Source organism: Stegostoma tigrinum, chromosome 5, assembly GCF_030684315.1.
Source record: "Stegostoma tigrinum isolate sSteTig4 chromosome 5, sSteTig4.hap1, whole genome shotgun sequence".
Classification (NCBI taxonomy): Eukaryota; Metazoa; Chordata; class Chondrichthyes; order Orectolobiformes; family Stegostomatidae; genus Stegostoma; species Stegostoma tigrinum.
This window is the reverse complement of record NC_081358.1, coordinates 29,670,133-29,691,223: the sequence shown is the minus strand read 5'-3', so window position 1 is coordinate 29,691,223 and position 21,091 is coordinate 29,670,133.

Sequence of the window (21,091 nt, the reverse complement as noted above, 5' to 3'; positions counted from 1 at the left end):
AAACCTTTGGAAGAGTGGAATAATATTATTCTCTTGACACTTTTGGCTGATAACACTTTATGACTGGAACTGTGTTTTTGTTAAAATTGTGCTGAGTTCTGCCTCAATTGCTGTTGGGATCCTTATGAAACATCCTTATGTTGCTGGCTGTCTGGTTGAATATTACCATTTTTGACTCAATGTGGTATTGATCCAAAAGCAATTGGCTTTGAGACTATTCCATCCTTTTTGCCATCCTTGGCATTTGGCTGGCAAGTGGCTCAATGAGAACTTAACGGAGTCCAAAGGCATTGCAGTGAAAACAGCAAGAAGTTTGAAATATTAGGAACAACTTCAATCTAAGAGAACAGACAGGAGGATGCAGCTGAGAACTTACTTCCCAATTGATTTTCATTTACATTGACTTCAATCCCAAACGCTTTCAAGGGGAAAATTCCAAGGAGCATAAAAGGGCCATCTGACCCTGACTGTGCAGTTAATTTGGTTAAAGTAACTTGTGTAGATTTAAAAGAACAAAGGGCAAATGATACAAAGGAATACAGAGGATAGCTCCAAGACACTGGCAACAGAAATAATATTGATGATATATCTACTGCAATGTCGATGACAGTTTTATGACTGATTTTCGCACAGTGTTGCAAATTTTATAAAATTAATTATCAGAGGCAGTGCTCTTTTAATTGTTTTCAGTTATATTTTAATTTTAAACTTTAATTTAAAATAAATAATAAATGAATGAATTTAAAATAATTATTCCAGAATTAACAAGTGTCTTATATGGCTACACTAACATCTCATTTTATTCCATAGGATCACAATATACAGGAGATGAATTAGGCCATTCAGCCCATTTCATACTTGTTCCCTTCCTGATGCAGCTCAGTAGTCTGATCACATTGTTTTTACTGTGCCTCTGTACTGAGCTGAGAGTTTGAAATATATTTCTGAAGGGGCCTCCTTTACTGGGGTGACTCCTTGTTTACTCTTTGGCAGGACTGATGTATAAGGAGAGACAGTTAGTCAGTTAGGACAGTATTCACGAGACTTCAGAACAATGAGAGTGGTTCTTGTGGAAATTCTAACAGAGTTTGGAAAGGATAAATGCAGAAAGGATGTTCTTGACGATCGGAGAGTCTGGAACCAGGGGTCACAGTCCAAGGATAGAGAGTAGTCTTTTTAGGACTGAGATGAAGAGAAATGCTGGGTCCGCTACTTTTTGTCATTTATACACTTGATTCGGATGTGAATATAGGAGTTAGAGTTAGACGACGCCAAAATTGGAGGTGTAGTGGACAGAAGGTTATCTCAGAGTATAATAGAACCTTGATCAGATGGGCCTATGGGCCGAGAAGTAGTAGACGGAATTTAATCTAGATAAATGTGAGGTGCTGCATTTTGGAAAGGCAAATCAGGGCAGGACTTATACACTTAATGATAAGTGTACCACTGGGGAGTGTTGCTGAAAAAGAGTCCTTGGAGTGCAGGCTCATAGTTCCTTGAAAGTGGAGTCGCAAATAGATGGGGTGGTGAAGAAGGCATTTAGTACGCTTGCCTTTATTGGTCAGTGCATTGAGTATCAGAGTTGGAAGGTCATGTACAGAATATTGGATAGGCTAATTTGGAATACCATGTTCCGTTCTGGTCTCCCTGCTATAGGAAAGATGTTGTGAAACTTGAACAGGTACAGAAAAGATTTACAAGGATGTTGCCAGGGTTGAAGAGTTTGAGCCACGGGGAGAGGCTGAATAGACTGGGGCTATTTTCCCTGAAGCGTCAGTGGCAAGGGGGCAAACTTATAGAAGTTTATAAAATCATGAAGGGCATGGTTCGGGTGAATAGTCAAGGACTTTTTCACAGGGTAGGGGAACCCAAAACTAGAGGGCATAGGTTTATGGTGAGAGCGGAAAGATTTAAAACGGACCTAGGAGCAATTTTTTCGTGCAGAGAGTGGCGCTTGTATGGAATGAATTGCCAGAGGAAGTGGTGGAGGTTGGCACAAATACAATATTTAAAAGGCATCTGGATAGGTATATGACTAGGAAGAGTTTAGAGGGATATCGGCTAAATGCTGACAAATGGGACCAGATCATGTTTGGGTATCTGGTCAGTGTGGACGAGTTGCTGTACAACTCCATGACTCTAAATTTCTTCATGTAGACGGTGGTGAGCCTGTGGAATTTTCTGCCTCCGGAAACTATATAGTTCATTGGATTAAAGAGATCAAAGGAGGTGGGGAGAAAATTGGAACAGGGTACAGATTTGGATGATCATATTGAATGGCAGAGCAGGCTTCAAGTGCCAAACAGCCTGAACCTACTCCTATTTAATTTGTTACAGTCTTTTGAATGGAAGCAAAGCATGTAGGGACAGGAAAAGGTCTCTCACTCCTCAAACCCACTCTGTCACTAAATTAGATCATGGCCGATCTGTATTTAATACAAATACTTACTTTCATTCCATATCTCTCAATATCATTGCCTATTATTATCAAAGTTTTGAAATTTTAAATGATCCAGCCTCAACAATTGCTGGGGACAGATTTCCAGATTTCCACTGGCCTTACTGTGAAGAAATGTTTTTTGACATCACTCCTGAACAAGTTACCTCAAACTTGATGATTATGTGCTTTAATCATCCTAATTGCTCCATACACCAATGAGATCATTACTAATCTTCGATACATATTTGTTCTTTGTCTCAGTACCGTAGCCAATAATAACAGTTTACTGGCACATTTATATTACTACTTATAGTTACCAGATTTGTGTGGATGCAATTTGCCTGGTATGGTGTAACGTCTGATAATGTTAAAGTTTTAGTCATCAGTTATATTTAAAATATCAAAACAATCTTTACATTGGTTGACAAATGGTGTATAATGTGGGAAATGGCCTCGCAGTTATAAGAAGGAAGTTGAGAAACCTGAAAGGGTTCAGAAAAGATTTACAAGGACATTGCTGGCGTTGGAAGGCTTGAGCTACAGGAAGAAGCCGAATAGGCTGGGGCTTTTATCTCCGGAGCTTCGGAATCTGAGGGCTGACCTTATAGACATTTATAAAATCATGAGGGGCATGGATAGGGTAAAGAGCTAAGGTCTTTTGCCTAGGGTAGGGGAGTCCAAAACTACAGGTCATAGGTTTAAGGCGAGGGCAGAGGAAGATTTAAAAGGGACCTGAGGGGCAACCTTTTGATACAGAAGGTGGTGCATTTATGGAATGAGTGCCAGAGGAAGTAGTGGAGTGGGTACAATTACAACATTTAAAAGACTTCTGTATGGATACATGAACAGGAAGGGTTTAGAGGGATATGAGCCAAATGCTGGCAAATGGGATTCGATCAGTTTAGGATATCCGGTTGTCATGGGCCAGTTGAACCGAAGGGTCTGTTTCTGGGCTATGTGACCCTATGAATCTATGTGAAGTAGTTCATTTTGGAAGGGAGAACAAAAGAACAGAGTATTACTTAAATGGAGGAAAGCTTCAGAAAGCTGCAACATAAATGAAAAAGGACTTGGGGGTACTTGTGCACAAAACACAGAAAGCTTGTACACAGGTGCAGCAGGTGTGCTGCAAGGGTAATGTGATGTTGGCCCTTATTTCAAGGAGTTTAGAGTATAAGAGTAGGGAGGACTACATCTGGACTACAGTAAGCAGTTTTGGGCCCTTATTCGAGGAAAGGTATTCTTTCATTGGAGGCAGATCAGAGAAGGTTCACTGAGATGATCCCCAGTATGCAGAGATTGTCTTATGAGCAAAGGTTAAACAGATTGGAACTCTACTCTTTGGAATTTAGAAGAATGAGAGGTTATCTCATTGAATCATATAGAATTCTAATGGCTTGACAGGGTAAATGCTGAGAAGATGTCCCCCCTCATGGGAGAGCCCAGGACCAGAGGGCATAGTCTCAGAATTAATGGGAGCCAATTTAAGACTGAGATGAGGAAGAATTTCTTCTGTCAGCAGGTTAAGTGTCTTTGGAATTTCTTGCATCAGAGAGCTGAGATTGCAGAGTCCTTGAGTACATTTAAGGCTAAGGTGGATAGATTCTGGATCAGTAGGGGCATCAAGGGTGATGGGAAAAAGGCAGGAAAGTGGACACAATGATCAGCCATTATCCTACTGAATGGTGAAACAGTCTCGAGGGGCTGAATGGCCTACTCCTGTTCCTGTTTCTTATGGTCCTATGAAACTCTCTATTAGCTGTCGCTCTGGTGCCTAGTTACAACTTTCACATTTTAAAAATTATTTACAATATGATTAACCATACCTGCTTGTCCTTCTCAGTCTGCCTTGAAACCTTGGCAAAGTTGACATTACAATCCTACTCAAAGCCTCTCCTTGTTGCTCAAGTTGGGTGAGCCTGCACTCACCTGGTTGTTTTCTTATCCATTTGGTTGTAGTCAGAATATCACCTTTAATAACTTCTCTGCCCACTTCCTCACTGCTACCTCATGAATCATTCAAGGATCGAGACTTGTGTCTCTTCTATTCCTTACCTCCATGCTGTTTCTCAATAACACCATCAACACACACATGAACAGAAATTTTCCATTTCCTTGAGCAGCATGGTCAATGTTGAGAAAATTGGGATGATATAGCAGGAATAAAAAATCCAAATGTTGAAGTTTAAGAAAGATTTTCTGTTCAGCGTTAAAGGGCAATTGCTGTATTTCTATTCATTTGTATGTCATTATTAGTCCAACTTCTTTGATATATATGCCACTTCCAATTCTCCTCCTTTCCCAAGAAGCTAGATAGCACAAGCTCCTGATGTATAAGGCATTTAATCAGAGGTGGTACCTGGTGGCTGCAGTTCACTGCTTGCTTGTGCCATCCTTCATCCACCTTGGTCTCCACCACAATGTTCCTACAAGCCCTATTGAGACCATTTTCCTCCACCCTTCAGGTTGGCATCGATTAACCACCAGCCTCACCACATTATCATTCCTGCTGTTGGATCATTTCTAACACCATTTCAGTCTTTCAACACTTGGCTTTCAAGCTCAGGGGCACTCAACACTTGCATGTTTATACCAAGTTGTTTTGCATGCAAGGACACGTACATCTAAGCAAAATACATTTTATAATTTTGGTTTTGATTTCTTAGTTATGATAAATGATGGGGTGCGGGGTGGAATGCTGTTTTGAGAGTTAGTGAGGTCTGGTGGGCTGAATGGCCTCTTTCTGCACTGTAGACATTCTACTAAAAGTTGCTTCATTTTCCGAGTTTTAGCCCACTCACTTAGCCTGTCTATATGCCTTTGCAGACTCTTTGCATCATCCATACCTACTCACCTATCACATTGTTGCCTTCCCACCTATTTTCATGTCATCTGCAAACTTGACCTATATATATTCAATTCATTCGTCCAAATCATGAATATATATGGTCAATAATTATGGCCTCAGCATGGATTCTTACAGCTACAGGTACTCAAAGTGCCACCCCCAAGCTACCTCTTGTTGAAAGCAAATTGCTGACAGTTATAAACCAATAGAAAGTCTCCTAAACAAGCTTTGGTTCAGATGGAAATCAAACTGGTTCCAAAATTTTCTGAAGTGATTAAAACTGAGCTTCTGGAATCAAAATACAGAAATGCAGAAACTTTATCAGTTTTCCACATACATCAACCAAGAGATGGAAAGGGAGACATGGAGATCAGCTTCAAGAGGTTTTCTTCTTTCTGAATCCCTTGGTTTGTAGAAATCCAGAAACAAGGACCCCATGGTCTCCTCCAAAGCCAGATATTTCAGCACTTGAGGGCAATAAATCCTGTCTTTTTGCTCAAAGCTTTGCTAGGCTATTTTTACAAACTATTTGACTTTCTCATAGTTTGCATTAAACAATTGACCTCATTCATTGGTTAAAAACCCTTTATAATCCAAACTCTTTTCAACAGTTCAATATCTCACAGTTTTTCAGAGTCCATAAATATGAACATGCATTCACAACACTGAACAAATTCAATTCATCTATCATGCTATGCTTGTATTTTTTAATTCACTCATTAAATGTGTGTGTCACTGCTGATCCAGAAAATCTGCTACGTGCTATCACCCTTCTAAAAGACAGGGATATTGGGGAATTTTGCAAACTTTCCAAAAACCTATAATTTTTCTAATGATTCCAGGAAGAGCAGGGCCGATTTCCAGAATGCTACACCAGTGAAGTGTGCCAACATTAAATTTCAATTTAGTTATGTATTTTAATCTACCTCCACTTTAAATGTAACTCTGGCTGGTTGGTATTCCTGGGCCTTGGGCACCCTGAAGCTAGATGAAGGTGAGGATTGCTGTATTGCCAAGTTAAGTGCCTTTCAACTTTGCTTGTGGGTCCAGGAGAGCTACAGCTCTCACAGCTAACCAAGCTAATTTTCTTCCATTTCCATAATCCGATTTTCTGATTCTCCCAGAAAATTTCCAAATAGCACCACAATCTCCCACCATGTCCATAATAACTGCACACTCTCGGTCCATAAGCCTATGCATCCCTTGCGACTTGAACCCTCACATATTAGCTATTGTCATCCCAATTCTTCCCCCAATCGGTCTCTGACTTCCTGCAGTCATACTGACCCTAAGAACCACTCTGTGCCCATCACACAATCATTACCTTGAACAGAGCAGTCTCACCTTCTCCCAAGCTGCAGCCTCTTCTGTAGCATTCCCTACTTGTAAGGAGCCAGGCTTGTCAATCACGCTCGCTTTCAGAGGAAGAACCTATGTTAAAAAATATATTCTGTGGAGTGAGTAAATACTGGGACCTTTAACTTCATTTGCTCATGCTATCATTTGGCTACTGATATTATTTTTGGACTATGTTCATCTTGGTTTTCACAGATGGAATTTTATACTTGTGAGTCATTTGCATTAATAATAATTTCAAGCAATGCCTGTGTATTTAGCTCCACTGCTGTAGCACGGGTTGTTTCATTCATTCCATCAATCAATGAATAACTAACACTCGTGTTGTAGTTCGATCTAATGTGGCAACAATGGTTAGTGCCCTTCTAATGGGCTGTTTATTGGCTGGTTAAGTGAACTAGTGAGTAAGCACAGCTGTTACTGCTTGGAATAAATTCAGCACTTAAAACACTAAAACTGACAACTTTGAAACTGGTTGATGAAAGTAGATAATAGTTTTTATTTTTCTAACCAGTGCAAGTGTTAAACTTGCACATTTTAATTGGTGGGCACTGTGCCGTGTTTATTTTTCTTTGTGTGCAGAGTGCTAGTGGCTGCTCTCCATTGGCATTCTGGCTCCCCTGCGCAACACAGAAACTCACAGCACAAACATGCATGGCTGGCTCCTGTTTTATTTCACTGGCAGTTGTAACCAGATGGCAGACACAAGAGTCACTTTGTGCTTCACATGAATCTTGGTACTCCAGTCAAACATTGCATCTAACATTGGGAGAGTGACACTTCTGTAAAACGTTCTACATTTCTACACTTGCCACTGTAAAAAAAATCTTTATTTTGATCTGGAGGCTCAGTGTATGAAAATAATGCTGAGTTAATAATCCTATTACTGAAACTTCTCTTCTGGTGTCAAAACAGCCCTCATTTAGTATTTTAATCACTACATGGAAACGTTTAAGAATATTGTCATTTCTCCAATGTCCAATTTCTGCTGAATGCCTGTAAAGGATGGAATATAATTCAAATGTAATGCTTTCCATGTCCAATAGGATACCACATCCTCAAATCAAACTATAGAATCCCATGTGTGGAATCAGGCTATTCGGCCCATCAAATCCACACCGACCTTCCAAAGAGCATCCCACCCAGACCCACCCCAGTACCCTATCCCTGTATTGCACACCTGGCCTGCACATCCCTGGACACTATGGGCAATTCAGCATGACTAATCCACCTAACCTTCACATCTTTGGACTGAGCACCTGCAGGAAACCCACACAGACATAGGGAGAATGTACAAACTCCATATAGACAATTTCCCAAGGCTGGGATTGAACATGGATCCCGGGTGCCATCCCTGGCAGCAGTGCCAACCACTGAACCATCAGGCAAAAGGTGCTTCAAGGAGCTGCTTTCAGAGCCATCAACTTTGGGGAAGAAAATTAGGATACTGTGTGAGGAAAAAATGTTTAGAATGTAACAAGCACAAGATAGACTTGGGTCAGTAAAGTCATTTATCCATCTTAGCTCATTCAGCATACAGGCCTCAGAGTACTCCTGCAGTATCTAATCAGTGCTTAAATCATTCTGGGGATATTGTCTCCACCATTGTTGGCTGAGGTTTAATCTGAGTGTCGATCACGGTTTGTGGGAAAGACCAGGGTTGATCAAATTTCAGGTACTAAAGGAAATAGGAAAAGGTAAAGTTCACTATAGTTGCACTTTCTCATCAGACAGAGATGGCTGGTGGTAATTGAAACCTGAGTGTGACCACCAGCAGAGAGGTTGAGAGGGAGAGTCCTTTGTGTTAACTACAACTGGTGCAGGAATTGAACCCACGCTGTTGGAGTCAGTCCGTACAAGCCAGCCAGCTGAGCTTAGGAGAGGCAATGGCCTCGTGGTACCATCACTGGAATATTAAAGCAGAGGCCAGATAATGTTCTGGAGACCTGGGTTCAAGTCCTGTGAGGGCTGATGGTGGAATTTGAGTTAAATAAAATACTGAAATGAATTGTCTACTGATGACTGTGAGTTGATTGCTGGGGAAACACCTACCTGCTTTACTAGTGTTGTTCAGGAATGGAAACCTGTCATCCTTCCCTGGTCTACATGTGGCTCCAGACCCACAGTGATGTTGTTGACTCTTAACTGCCCTCCCTCTGGGCAGTTAGGGATAGGCAAGAAACACTGGCCTAGCCACTGATGCTCTCATCCTGTAAGTGAGTTTTTAAAAACTGACCCATGATGATGTTGTTGGAAGTTTGAGTTATAAGATCCACTGCAATTCTATAGAATATTGGAGTGGGCTGAAAGGGCCAAATGGCCTATACCAGCCTTTATTGTTGACATGCTTGTCTCCAAACACCAAACTATGCCTTTATTAATTTGAACCTATTATACCCTGAGTTTTAATTAAAAGTAATACTCAAGATTTACTTCTGCATAAACATGGCAGTGTAGGGTTCCTGCAGTGAAAATGTATTAGTTGCTTGAGTATAATCTTTTCAAATGAGTCTTTTCAGAGCAGACTGTGTTGAAATGTACTGAACACAACCTCTCTCAAAACCATGATAATTCTGTTTTAATTTGCTTTTGGATTTTCTTAAAATAGAGAACTGAAAGGTGCTTCAGAAAAGCTATTCCCTGCACAATACATTTGGAAATAGTTAACTTTTGTGTAATGTTGACTCCTGTAATATATGCCTTATGTATTCACACCATCACTCCTCAACATTTCAATTGCTGCCAGTCATAGGTTTGAGTTGAAGAATGAAACTGGTGTGTACTTTATATAAAAAAACACTTTCTAAGTGTCAGTTTTGGCTCAGTAGCGCACTTCTTCCTTCTGTGTTAAGAAGGGCAATGGACCTAAGTGCTATACATGCATTCAGCTGGAGCAAATCATCCTGATATCATCATAAAATCACTACAGTGCAGAAAGAGGCCATTCAGCCCATCAAGCCTGCACCAGCCCTCTGAAGAGTGCCCCACCCAAACCTACATTTCCCATGGCTAATCCACCTAGCCTACACTTACCTTTATAGACAATTTAGCATGGCAAACCTGCCTGACCTGCATATGTTTGGACTGTGGGAGGAAACCCACACAGACACATGGAGAACATACAAACTCCACACAGTCACACAGGCTAGAATCAAACCTGAGTCCCTGGTGCTGCGAGTCTGCACTGCTGACCAGTGAGTCACACTGTCTCTTCAAATCCAATCCTCAAACTCCCCCAGCACAGAAGTCATTCCAAAGGAATGTACCATCATTAAATTGATAGTGGGGTCCCTTTCAATAGCAGATGGTGCAAAAATAAATTAAGACAGTGCAGAAGTGAAAATATCAAGCACATTTGATCAAACAAATCAGACACTAAAAAGGTCTTAATAAAACTGAGTACAAGTTACTAAATGGGCCAACAGAAAATGGAGACATCAGCATTGTTAACAAAGTGTGAAGCTGGATGAACATAGCAGGCCCAGCAGCATCTCAGGAGCACAAAAGCTGACGTTTCGGGCCTAGACCCTTCATCAGAGAGGGGGATGGGGTGAGGGAACTGGAATAAATAGGGAGAGAGGAGGAGGCGGACCGAAGATGGAGAGAAGATAGCTGGAGAGAGTATAGGTGGGGAGGTAGGAAGGGGATAGGTCAGTCCAGGGAAGATGGACAGGTCAAGGAGGCGGGATGAGGTGGTAGGTAGGAAATGGAGGTGCAGCTACCTAGAATACACCTCCTCCCACCCACCCTCCTGCAAAAATTCCATCCCCTATTCTCAATTCCTCTGCCTCCGCCACATCTGCTCCCAGGATGAGGCATTCCACTCCCGCACATCCCAGATGTCCACATTCTTCCAGGACCGCAACTTTCCCCCCACAGTGACTGAGAACGCCCTTGACCGCGTCTCCCGCATTTCCCGCAACACATCCCTCACACACCGCCCCCTCCACAACCGCCCCCAGAGGATCCCCCTAGTCCTCACATACCACCCCACCACCCTCCAGATACAACGCATCATCCTCCGACACTTCCGCCATCTACAATCCAACCCCACCACCCAAGACATTTTTCCATCCCCACCCTTGTCTGCCTTCCGAAGAGACCACTCTCTCCGTGACTCCCTTGTCCGCTCCACACTACCCTCCAACCTCACCATACCCAGTACCTTCCACTGCAACTGCAGGAAGTACTACACTTGCCCCCACACCTCCTCCCTCACCCCCATCCCAGGCCCCAAGTTGATTTCCATATCAAGCAGATGTTCACCTGCACATCTGCCAATGTGGTATATTGTATGCATTGTACCCGGTGTGGCTTCCTCTACATTGGGGAAACCAAGCGGAGGCTTGGGGACCGCTTTGCAGAACACCTCCACTCGGTTCGCAACAAACAACAGGACCTCCCAGTTGTGAACCATTTCAACTCCCCCTCCCATTCCTCAGACGACATGTCCATCATGGGCCTCCTGCAGCGCCACAATGATGCCACCCGAAGGTTGCAGGAACAGCAACTCATATTCCGCTTGGGAACCCTGCAGCCCAATGGTATCAATGTGGACTTCACAAGCTTCAAAATCTCCCCTTCCCCCACTGCATCCCAAAACCAGCCCAGTTCTTCCCCTCCCCCCACTGCATCTCAAAACCAGCCCAGCTCAACCCCTCCCCCCACTGCATCCCGAAACCAGCCCAGCCTGTCTCTGCTTCCTTAACCTGTTCTTCCTCTCACCCATCCCTTCCTCCCACCTCAAGCTGCACCTCCATTTCCTTCCTACCACCTCTTCCCGCCTCCTTGACCTGTCCGTCTTCCCTGGACTGACCATTCCCCTCCCTAGCTCCTCACCTATACTCCCCTCGCCACCTATCTTCTTTTCTCTCCATCTTCGGTCCGCCTCCCCCTCTCTCCCTATTTATTCCAGTTCCCTCTCCCCATCCCCCTCGCTGTTGAAGGGTCTAGGCCCGAAACGTCAGCTTTTGTACTCCTGAGATGCTGCTTGTCCTGCTGTGTTCATCCAGCTCCACACTTTGTTATCTTGGATTCTACAGCATCTGCAGTTCCCATTATCACATCAGCATTATTGCTGTTTTCTGTGCGCTGAGCTTACAAAGTATCAAGTAAAGAAGATAATCCAAACATAATTTTAAGGTCCATGCATGCTGGCCACTCAAACACCCCCAATTCTGCATACAGTGCACTCCCATTCAGTGTTAGGGGTAATGGCTTTCACCCAGATTTTCAGTACCCCTCCCCCTCCCACTGGGTGTACTCATGTACCATCAGCTGAAAGCAATAAAACGTCGCCCAGACAGAAATGTTGCTTTTACGATGTATTCATAGTGATGTTTTTATATTATCGACCAATTAAGTTTGATTAAAAGACCAGAAAAGGGGGGTGTGTAAATCCGAAACAATGCTGTGTGGTTTGATTCACGTACCAGTCAAAGGCAAATTTGCTGCAGGGAGTCAGGGAGACTTATCAACGAATGTGCTGGGCTGTCACTGGAGCAGCCCTGCACAACCAGTGCTGTGTTCACAGTTTTATCAGCAGATCAGATAAGATCTGTCTCCACCTCTCCAGCGCTGGAGTGTTGGGGGAAACTATTCTCAATGAATGTGTTCTAAGTGGGGCTGATGTGCTTCTGTTCTCCCTATTGTAAACTTTCTTGGAAGTAGTCGGGGGATGGGGTGGGCGGGGGAGGGTGTCTCTTGGATTACAGGGAGTTGTGTTAAATAACATCTTAACTAATGGGGGGGGAGATCTCACTCTTCCTCTACTCCAGTACCTCCCCTTCCCCTCATTTATAGCAGTCTCCTCTTTCACACGCTCTCAAGTTACTGGTGCTGAGAGTCTTAAAAAACTAAAGTTTTTATGTTCTTGTCCCAGCCTCCTGCTTTTTAAGAGCCACCCAGCTCCAATGATTGGATTGAGTAGGCTGTCTTGTGCCGAGTGGTTGAAGACGTGTTTCAACAGATGGTTGGGGTTAGAGCGTGTCATCACATTTGAGTGGGGGTCAGAGAGGAAAAGCTGTACAGTAGGAACTGTGTGGTCCTGTGAGAGCGCATTGCAAATGAAGGTCTCTTCGGAAGGGCAAAAGAAAGGATACAATCTCGCAGGTACGCAGTTTTGCTTTTAGACGGCACAATTTTGAAACGCTTAGATTGTAATTACCATACAACTGTTTCTTCCTTATGCCTGCTGTATGACCAGGAGATTGTGTGTACGTCCTTTGATCGTTCAGTATTAGACGTAACTTGGTTTTGTATTTTTAAAAAGGTTTACAATAGCGAGATGTGTGATTCTAAGAGAGTGCCTCGGTGTCATTGACGGCCAGGGTTGTTTAAGCTGGTGTGGGAAAGTAGGAGCTCAAGGGGTTAGCATTGTCGGTCTTCAGTCAGTCTTTACTTGTTTCCACTGATACTACTTTTGAGAATCACAAAGGCAGTAATATGCATTCCTGATTAAACTGTCGGAAGCAGCCTGTTGGAGTCACTGACACTGCAGTTTTCTGAGCGTTTACACACCGGTACTGGTAAATTACCAGAGTTTAGTTTTAAAGGTTTCTTTGTAGTGTTATTTGGGAATAATTGAATTGTCAGCAAAAAAAGGCTAAAAGCAGCTTTGAAAGTGCCACATTAAATATTTTAATGGAAGTGGTTACTGATTACAGTTTACAAACGTTGATGTGATCTTTCCAGCTGTAAGAATGTAACAATTATTGCAGTATACCGTGTGTTTCTAATTACAATTACAATCACACGAGATACAGCAAATAAGTTGGGTGCAAGGACTTTTTTAAAATGTTAACCCATTGAGTACTGAAGGGTACTTTCGCTTAAATTGTAAAACCTGAAAGAGTTTTGTCAAATAGTGTTTGAGTTTGGTGAGAGTTGCATTTATATTCTGAATTTTTGTTTTTTTAATTGGAAATGGCACGTGGCAGTGGAGGACTGGGTGGAGCAGTTAATTTTGAACAGTCTTTACAAATAAGTGCAGTTTATTTAGTTGTAAGTAACACGTGTGTATCTGCTCTTGTGCATCAAATGTACGCGTATTTTTGTGGACAGGTGCTGGTGTTCGTCAGTCGTATGTACAGTTCATGGTAGCGCGGTTTTAGGAGTCAATTAATGAAAGAGAGCTTGGTTTTATTAGTCTCGCACACCTGTGGATTTACTGTGCCGTACTATAGCAGCAGCCTGTGACTGCCCGCTGCGTCATGACCCTAAGGAACAGTAATAATAAACAAGGCTGCAGAAAGAGACTAAAGCGTATGTAAATCCTCAGCATTAAATAATATTTTAAAAAAGCGTCAGCAATAATACTAAAACAAAGTCTCCTCATTGAAAAACGGAGACAATTCCAACACTCAATCCTTATACTGCCTTGTTTTGTCTCTGGGTTCTCAATTGCAGATTACCCACTCCTGTCAGTATTATGTAAATTGTCAGAAATCACTAGCCAACTGGGAAGACCTACTGTAAAACTAGTCTTTTCCAGCATCCAAACCCAGTGTAACCCAGCGATTTTACATTTGAATTGCATTTGGCTGCAGAAAACCCACACTTCGGGAATCTGGCAACTCTTAAACAGGTATGATATAATATAAACGCTTCTTTAAATTTCTTGAGCCTTCAACTCAATGAACCATGCTGCGCAGCTACGATGATGACCTGTCAGTCAGCAGCAGAAGAAGCAATGTTGTCAGCAGACATATTTAATATATGGGTTACAATGTATCATAGAAAACAAATAACGTTTAAGTCTACACACTCAAATGCTATGGAATAAAGCTTCTAATTTCACGGTTTAATTCTGTCTGTTACTTCACCACCCATGATCAATCTCTCATCCACTTCCAAATGATGTCCCCAAGCATTAGCTCTATTTGGAAATATTCAATCAATAAATACTTCATGCTGTTTTCAGAGCTACAGAGATAAGACATTTCACATATGCATTTTACTAAAATGGTCGTGACCCTGTTTTTGTTTGCTGGCTACATCCTTACACAGGAGAGTACAACATTATTGTATCTAACTTGTGGTTCTGGAATTCTGTTGTTCCGTGTGTGACCGTACTATTGCAATCAAGCATAAAAAGCTATTTTTCACGCTTGCACTTAAACTTTCACTTTCTTGAAAATGTGCCTTCATTGCACCTCTTGCTCAGTCACTCAGTAATCAAGAAATTAGTCTGGATCAAATTTTGTGCCTCGTCTGACACAAGAAGCTCATAGATGGCTAAAGGTTTGTTCACTGATTTCATAAACTATTGATGTCCATCTCACCGTTAGCAATCTTTGGGTATTTCCTATGAGGGGAATTGCAGTGTGTTACCGTTGGCAAAGTGAGGGTGTGTTTGGTGGGGGGGGGGGTGGAGGTGCAGTTGTGGGTATGCGGATCAAGCATAATTCCTGTGGGGTTGCATAGCACGCCAGCTCCTCTTATCTCTAAATTGGGTCTTTTAACAAACTAGGGCTAAAAGGAAGTGTTGGTTGGCATCAGGTTCCTTGAGAATAATGAATAATTTCCTCCTTGAACCAAGAACACTATAAAGTCATACTGTATTGATACAGTCCTTTTAAGCACCATATGTTAGGCTACATATAACCTTAACCATCGTGAACACAGCTAGGCCCATCTTTCTGCTTGGCACACTTAAGATTCAGTGCCCATCTAGTAATCAAAATGCAAACTTGAAGCCATGGAATTTCTAGGTCTTGACATCTCACTCGCTAATTTTGATCTCAGTCTTACATTTGACTAATTATATGTATGTTTTTAAATTTTTAACCTATTTTCCTAATCAACCAGTTCAGAGATGTTATTACGTGCCTCTGGAGTAGGTGGGCCTTGAACATATGCCTCCTGATTCAGAGGTAGGGCAACCAATTACATGTATTTGTTTATCTGTCATCTATTGCACCAGCTCAGGATTAAAGCTAACTATTAATTCCTGTTAAAAGCTTTAATTGCTGCGATGTTCCCAAAAGACTTTTGAATAATCAGGTTTTCAAGAAAATGATCCAGTCTTTTTAAGGTTTTTGAGAACTTGATTAAATATTTCAAACCTCTATCAAATCTCACTCAGTTTTCTTCTGAGAACAGCCTGAACATCTTCAGTCTCTCCTCATAACTAAGGCTTCTCAATTCTTATCAATCACTTCTGCACTCCCTCCAATATATTCACATCTTTTCTGTGATGTGGTGCCCACACGTGTGTACAGTCCTCCAGCTGATGTCCAGCAGGTGTCTTCTGCAAGTTCGACATGACCTGCTTGCTCTTGTACAGTATGCTCCAAGTAACAAAGCCGAGGGTACTATGCAAAATGCTAATGCTGCTTTCTTCCCATAGATGCTGCCAGACCTGCTGTGTTTCCTCAGCAATTTCTTTTTCTCTTTCAGATCTCCAGCATCCACATTTCTTTATTTAATATTCTTGTATGGTTATTTCACTGCTCTCTCTATCTGCCCTTCAATGATCTGTGCACATATGCACACAGGTCCAGTTGTCTCTGCACCCCCTTTAGAATTGTACCTGTAATTTACATTGTCTTTCAATATTCCTGTCAAAGTGTATTACCCCACTCATCGCTTCCACTCTACCATCTTGTCAGCGTCCTTTTTGGAATTCCACACTGTCTTCCTAACACTTTATGATTCTTCCAAGTTATATATCAGCTGAAACTTTGAAATTGTTTGCTGCACACCAAAATTGTGATGTTTAATATAGAGCAGGAGAAACAAAGGTTCCAATTCTGACCCCTGGGAACTCCATTACTAACCTTTCTCCAACCCGAAAAAGATCAGTTTCTTGTTTCCAAACACTCAGCCAATTTTGTATAGTTTTGTATTTGGGAAGAATTGTCCAAATGATAACCTTTGCTAGTGTTTTTAAAATGTTTTAGATAAGAACTTATCAAATTAGAAATGATGGTAAATGTTTTGTCAATATTAATGTGATGTTTAATGTATATATGTGTCACAGAGTTACCTGGCATGTTTCAATTTTGGCACATTGAGAAGGTCAGATGTTTTGCATATTATATGTATACGGTCTATTTCTAAATCCAAATTACTCAATTTGACGTGTCGATATTGGACTGGGGTGAACAAAGTCAGAAGTCACATGACACCAGGTTATAGTCCAACAGGTTTATTTGGAATCACAAGCTTTTTGAAGCGCTGTTGTTTCATCAGTTGATTTCAAATAAACCTGTAGGACTATAATCTGATGTGATGTGACTTCTTTGATTCTGACAGGGTAAATTTCCTACCAAAATAAGATTTAATGCATTTTCAAAATAGAGACATCACAGATAAGGCCCGATTTAATGCCCGACCCTGGTTAACCTGAGAAGGTGTTGGTTGGCCTTTTTTGACTTCAGTCTGTGTGGTGAAAATGCTTTCACAATAGGGAGCTCCAGACACAGCATGAATGTATGGTGATATATTTCAAAGTCAGGATGATGTGTAATTTTAGAGGGAAGCAGGTGATGGTGTTCCCAAGCAACAGTTGCCTTTTTTCAACTTAGGTGATGGAAATCACAGGTTTTGGAGGTGCTACCAAAATTCAATCCAAATCAAGCTGCTTGAGCTATCCAGTCTCATCCTGTTGAGAAAAGAAAGGGAACTTGTTGAAGAATGAGGGACTGTAAATGAGCAATTTGTACAATTTGTGACATCAACTTGTAGGTACCCAAATGGCAGGAGGTGGTTTTCCCCAGGAAATACTGGCAACAGATTGCTTAGTAGAATTCCTTTTATTGTGTTTCAATTGCAAACCCAATGACAACTTGCATTTATATCCTGCTTTTATTTTTATAAAGTTCAAGGTAAATGATATCAGCAGAGGGGAGAAGGTATGTTGAACCATTGAGGGAGATATCAGAGGAGATGAGCAAAAGTTTTTTTTTCAATAGTGATAAAGGAGGAAAGAAAATTTGGGAGCCATAGCAATTTTAGAGAGGGAATTCTGGACCAATGATTCTGAAGACATTATCATTGATTACGTAGTTTACAGAGTCAGGCAGAGTTAGATGAATGAAAATTTGGTGGAGTGGGTCAAGAATTGCAAGAGGCTGCAGGTGTAGGAAGAATCAAGACCATAAACAGTGAGACACACTGGAATGAAAGTTTTAAACTTGAGACATTGAATGACCAGCAGTCAGTACAGATCACCAAGGTCAATGGTGCTGGTTGATCTTAACCTATCCAAGTTAAGATGGAGCTTAGTTTTGGATGAGCTGAAATCTGTTGAAGCTGGATGATGAGAAGCTGTTCAGTAACTGTTCGAAGGGTCAAGTTGGATGGCAGAAAATCAATGAGAGATCTATGAATGGACTATAGTAAAAATGAAGAAGGATAAGTTTTACAGAGGTGGAATGTGACAGTTTTTGATCGAGGTAAGTGAGTGATGATGTCAGATATGCATAATGCTGAGGTTTTATATATGCTAGATCAATGTAGGACTGTCGCATAGAAGGGGATGGAATCAGTGATAAGGTGGTAAAGTCTCCGATGATGGTGGTGAGAGGGAGGGTGTGGTACACATGAAGATGTAATATGCTCGAGTTTCCGATAACCTGGACCCAGGCCTCTAGGAGTTCACTGCTTGATTCGGGTACCAGGCTGCTGTGCTCAGGTTGCAGGCAGGACCACTGTGCATGAGTAAGGTGCTGGAGGCCCAGCTATCAGGAGTACCAGGGCTCTTGATGTTGGTGCCTGGCCTTGAATAAATCATAGAGTCATAGAATGCCTACAGTGTGGAAACAGGCCCTTTGCCCCAAAAGTCCACGCCGACACTCAGAACAGACCAACCAGACCCATCCCCCTATAACCCACCTAATTTACACATCCCTGAGCACTACGGGTAATTTTGCACGGCCAGTCCACCTAACTTGCACATCTTTGGACTGTGGGGGGAAAGCAGAACACCTGGAGGAAACCCACGTGGACACCGGGAGAAGGTGCAAACTCCACACACAGTCGCCCGAGGGTGGAATCAAACCTGGGTCCCTAGCACTGTGAGGCAGCAGTGCTAACCACTGAGCCACCATGCTACCCTAAATGTAAACAGTTTGTGGATGTGGCCAAATATGATGGTTTTTAGCGTACCAGTTTTAGACGGAGAATATTTCAGTAACAATGAGTATTAAAAGAGCAATCTGGCAGGATGAGGAAGTAGGATGGCCTTTAAGTGGACCTGGCAACATAAGACTGGACATCCATATGGCACCATTGGCCGTCAGTAATTGCAGAACTGTACTCCAGCACGATCTGCAAACTTGTAGCTCAGCATATCCCTCACTCTACCATTACCAGCAAACCAGGGGATCATTATGGTTCAATGTGGAGTGCAGGAGCACATGCCAGGAGCGGCAGGAGGTATCAACCTAGAGAAGCCACAACACAGGACTACATGTATATCAAGCAGCATAACCAGCAAGTAATAGACAGAACCAATTAACTCCAAAACCAACGGATCAGATCTAAGCTCTGCAGTCCTGTCACACCCAGATGTAAATGACAGTGGACAATTAAACAGCTCACTGGAAAAGGAGGTTCCACGGCTATTCCTATCTCAGTGATAGGAGAGCCCAGCACATCAGTGAAGAAGGTAAACTTAGAAACATGGAAGATAGTAGCAGGAGGAAGCCATTTGGCCCTTCTAGCCTTCTCCAAAATTCTTCACAGTCATTGCCGATCGTCCAACTCAATAGCCTAATCCTGCTTTCTCCCCATAATCTTTGATCCCATTTGCCCAACTGCTGTATCTAGTCTACTCTTGAATTCACTCTGTTTTGGCATCAACTGCTTCCTATGGTAATGAATTCCACAGACTCACCACTCTTTGGGTGAAGAAATGTCTCTTCGTCTCTGTCCTAAACCATCTACCCTCAATCCGCAGACTGTGACCCCGGTTCTGGACACACCCACTGTCGGAATCTTCCTCCCTGCTTCTACCCTGATCAGTCCTGTTAGACTTTGATAAGTCTCTGAGATCCCCGCTCATTTGTTTGAACGGTGGCAAAAACAGTTGTAACCTAGGTCAATCTCTCCTCGTACATCAGTCCCGCCAAACCTGGAATCTTCGCTGCGTTCCCTAGAGATCAAGAGTATCCTTCCTCAAAGGAGACCAAAACTGGACACAATATTATAGGTGAGGTCTCACCAAAGCCCTGTATAGCTGCAACAACACATCCCTGCTCCTGTGCTCAAAACCCCTCGCAGTGAAAGCCAACATACCGTTTGCCTTCTTTACCGCCTGCTGCAACTGCATGCTTACCTTCAGCGACTGAAGGCAGAAGCACTCCCATCAATCATCAGCCATAAGTGCTGAGTCAATGACCCAGAATTCTCAGCAACACAGAAGCCAGTATTCAGTCAATGTGATTCACTCATGTGATATCAAGAAAGGTCTGGAGGCATTGTGGATGCCAAAACAGCAGAAAGGCTGTGGACCCTGACTGCATTCCAGTAATATATTGAAGATATGCTCTTTGTGATATGCTGCACCTCTGGAACCTCTGTTCCAGTACAGCCACAACACCAGCATCTACCCAACAATGTGAAAGTTGGCCTGGTATGGATTGTGCACACAAAGCAGAATAAATCCAGTAGCCAATTACCAATAACTTACTCTCTATCGTCAGTAAAATGATGGAAGGTGTCATCAACAGTGCTTTCAAGCAGCACCTGCTCAGTGACGTCTAGTTTGGGTTCCGCCAGGGCCACTCAACTCCTGACCTCATTGCAGCCTTGGTTCAAACATGGACAAAAGAGCTGAATTCTAGAGGTGAGGTGAGTGTGATTTGCCATTGACATCAAGGTAGCATTTGACTAAATATGGCATCCAGAAGCCCTGGGAAAACTGAAGTCATTGGGAATGAGGGAGAAGGTTCTCCCTGGTTGGAGTCATACTAGACAAATAGGAGGATGGGCATGATTGTTGGAAGTCAGTATCTCAGCTCCAGGATATTTCTGCAGGAGATCCTCAGGCCCAACCATCTTCTGCTTCATCAATGTGTTTCCCCCCACTATAAGGTCGGAAGTGGACATGTTTGCAGATTGCACAATGTTCAGCACCATCCGTTACTCCTCCGATATAGAAGCAGTCCATGTCCGAATGCAGCAAGTGGTGTTTGGTCAAAATTGTGGAACTGACCTACAGCACATGGACTGCAGCAGTTCAAGAAGGCAGCTTACCACCACCTTCTGAAGGACAACTCAGGATATGCAATAAATGCTGGCCCGGCCAGTAATTCCCATGTCCCATGAATGAATGAAAAAAGTGAACGGGTTGAAGGCAATGAGTTCAAGCATTTAGGAAATATATGTTGGGAATAGTAGTTTTCAAGAACAGTATGGTTAGGGGTGGAGGAGGAGAGTGACAAGGAGCTTTTTATTTTAAACAGATCAGGTTGTAACTTAACAGAGAGAACACTTCTTAC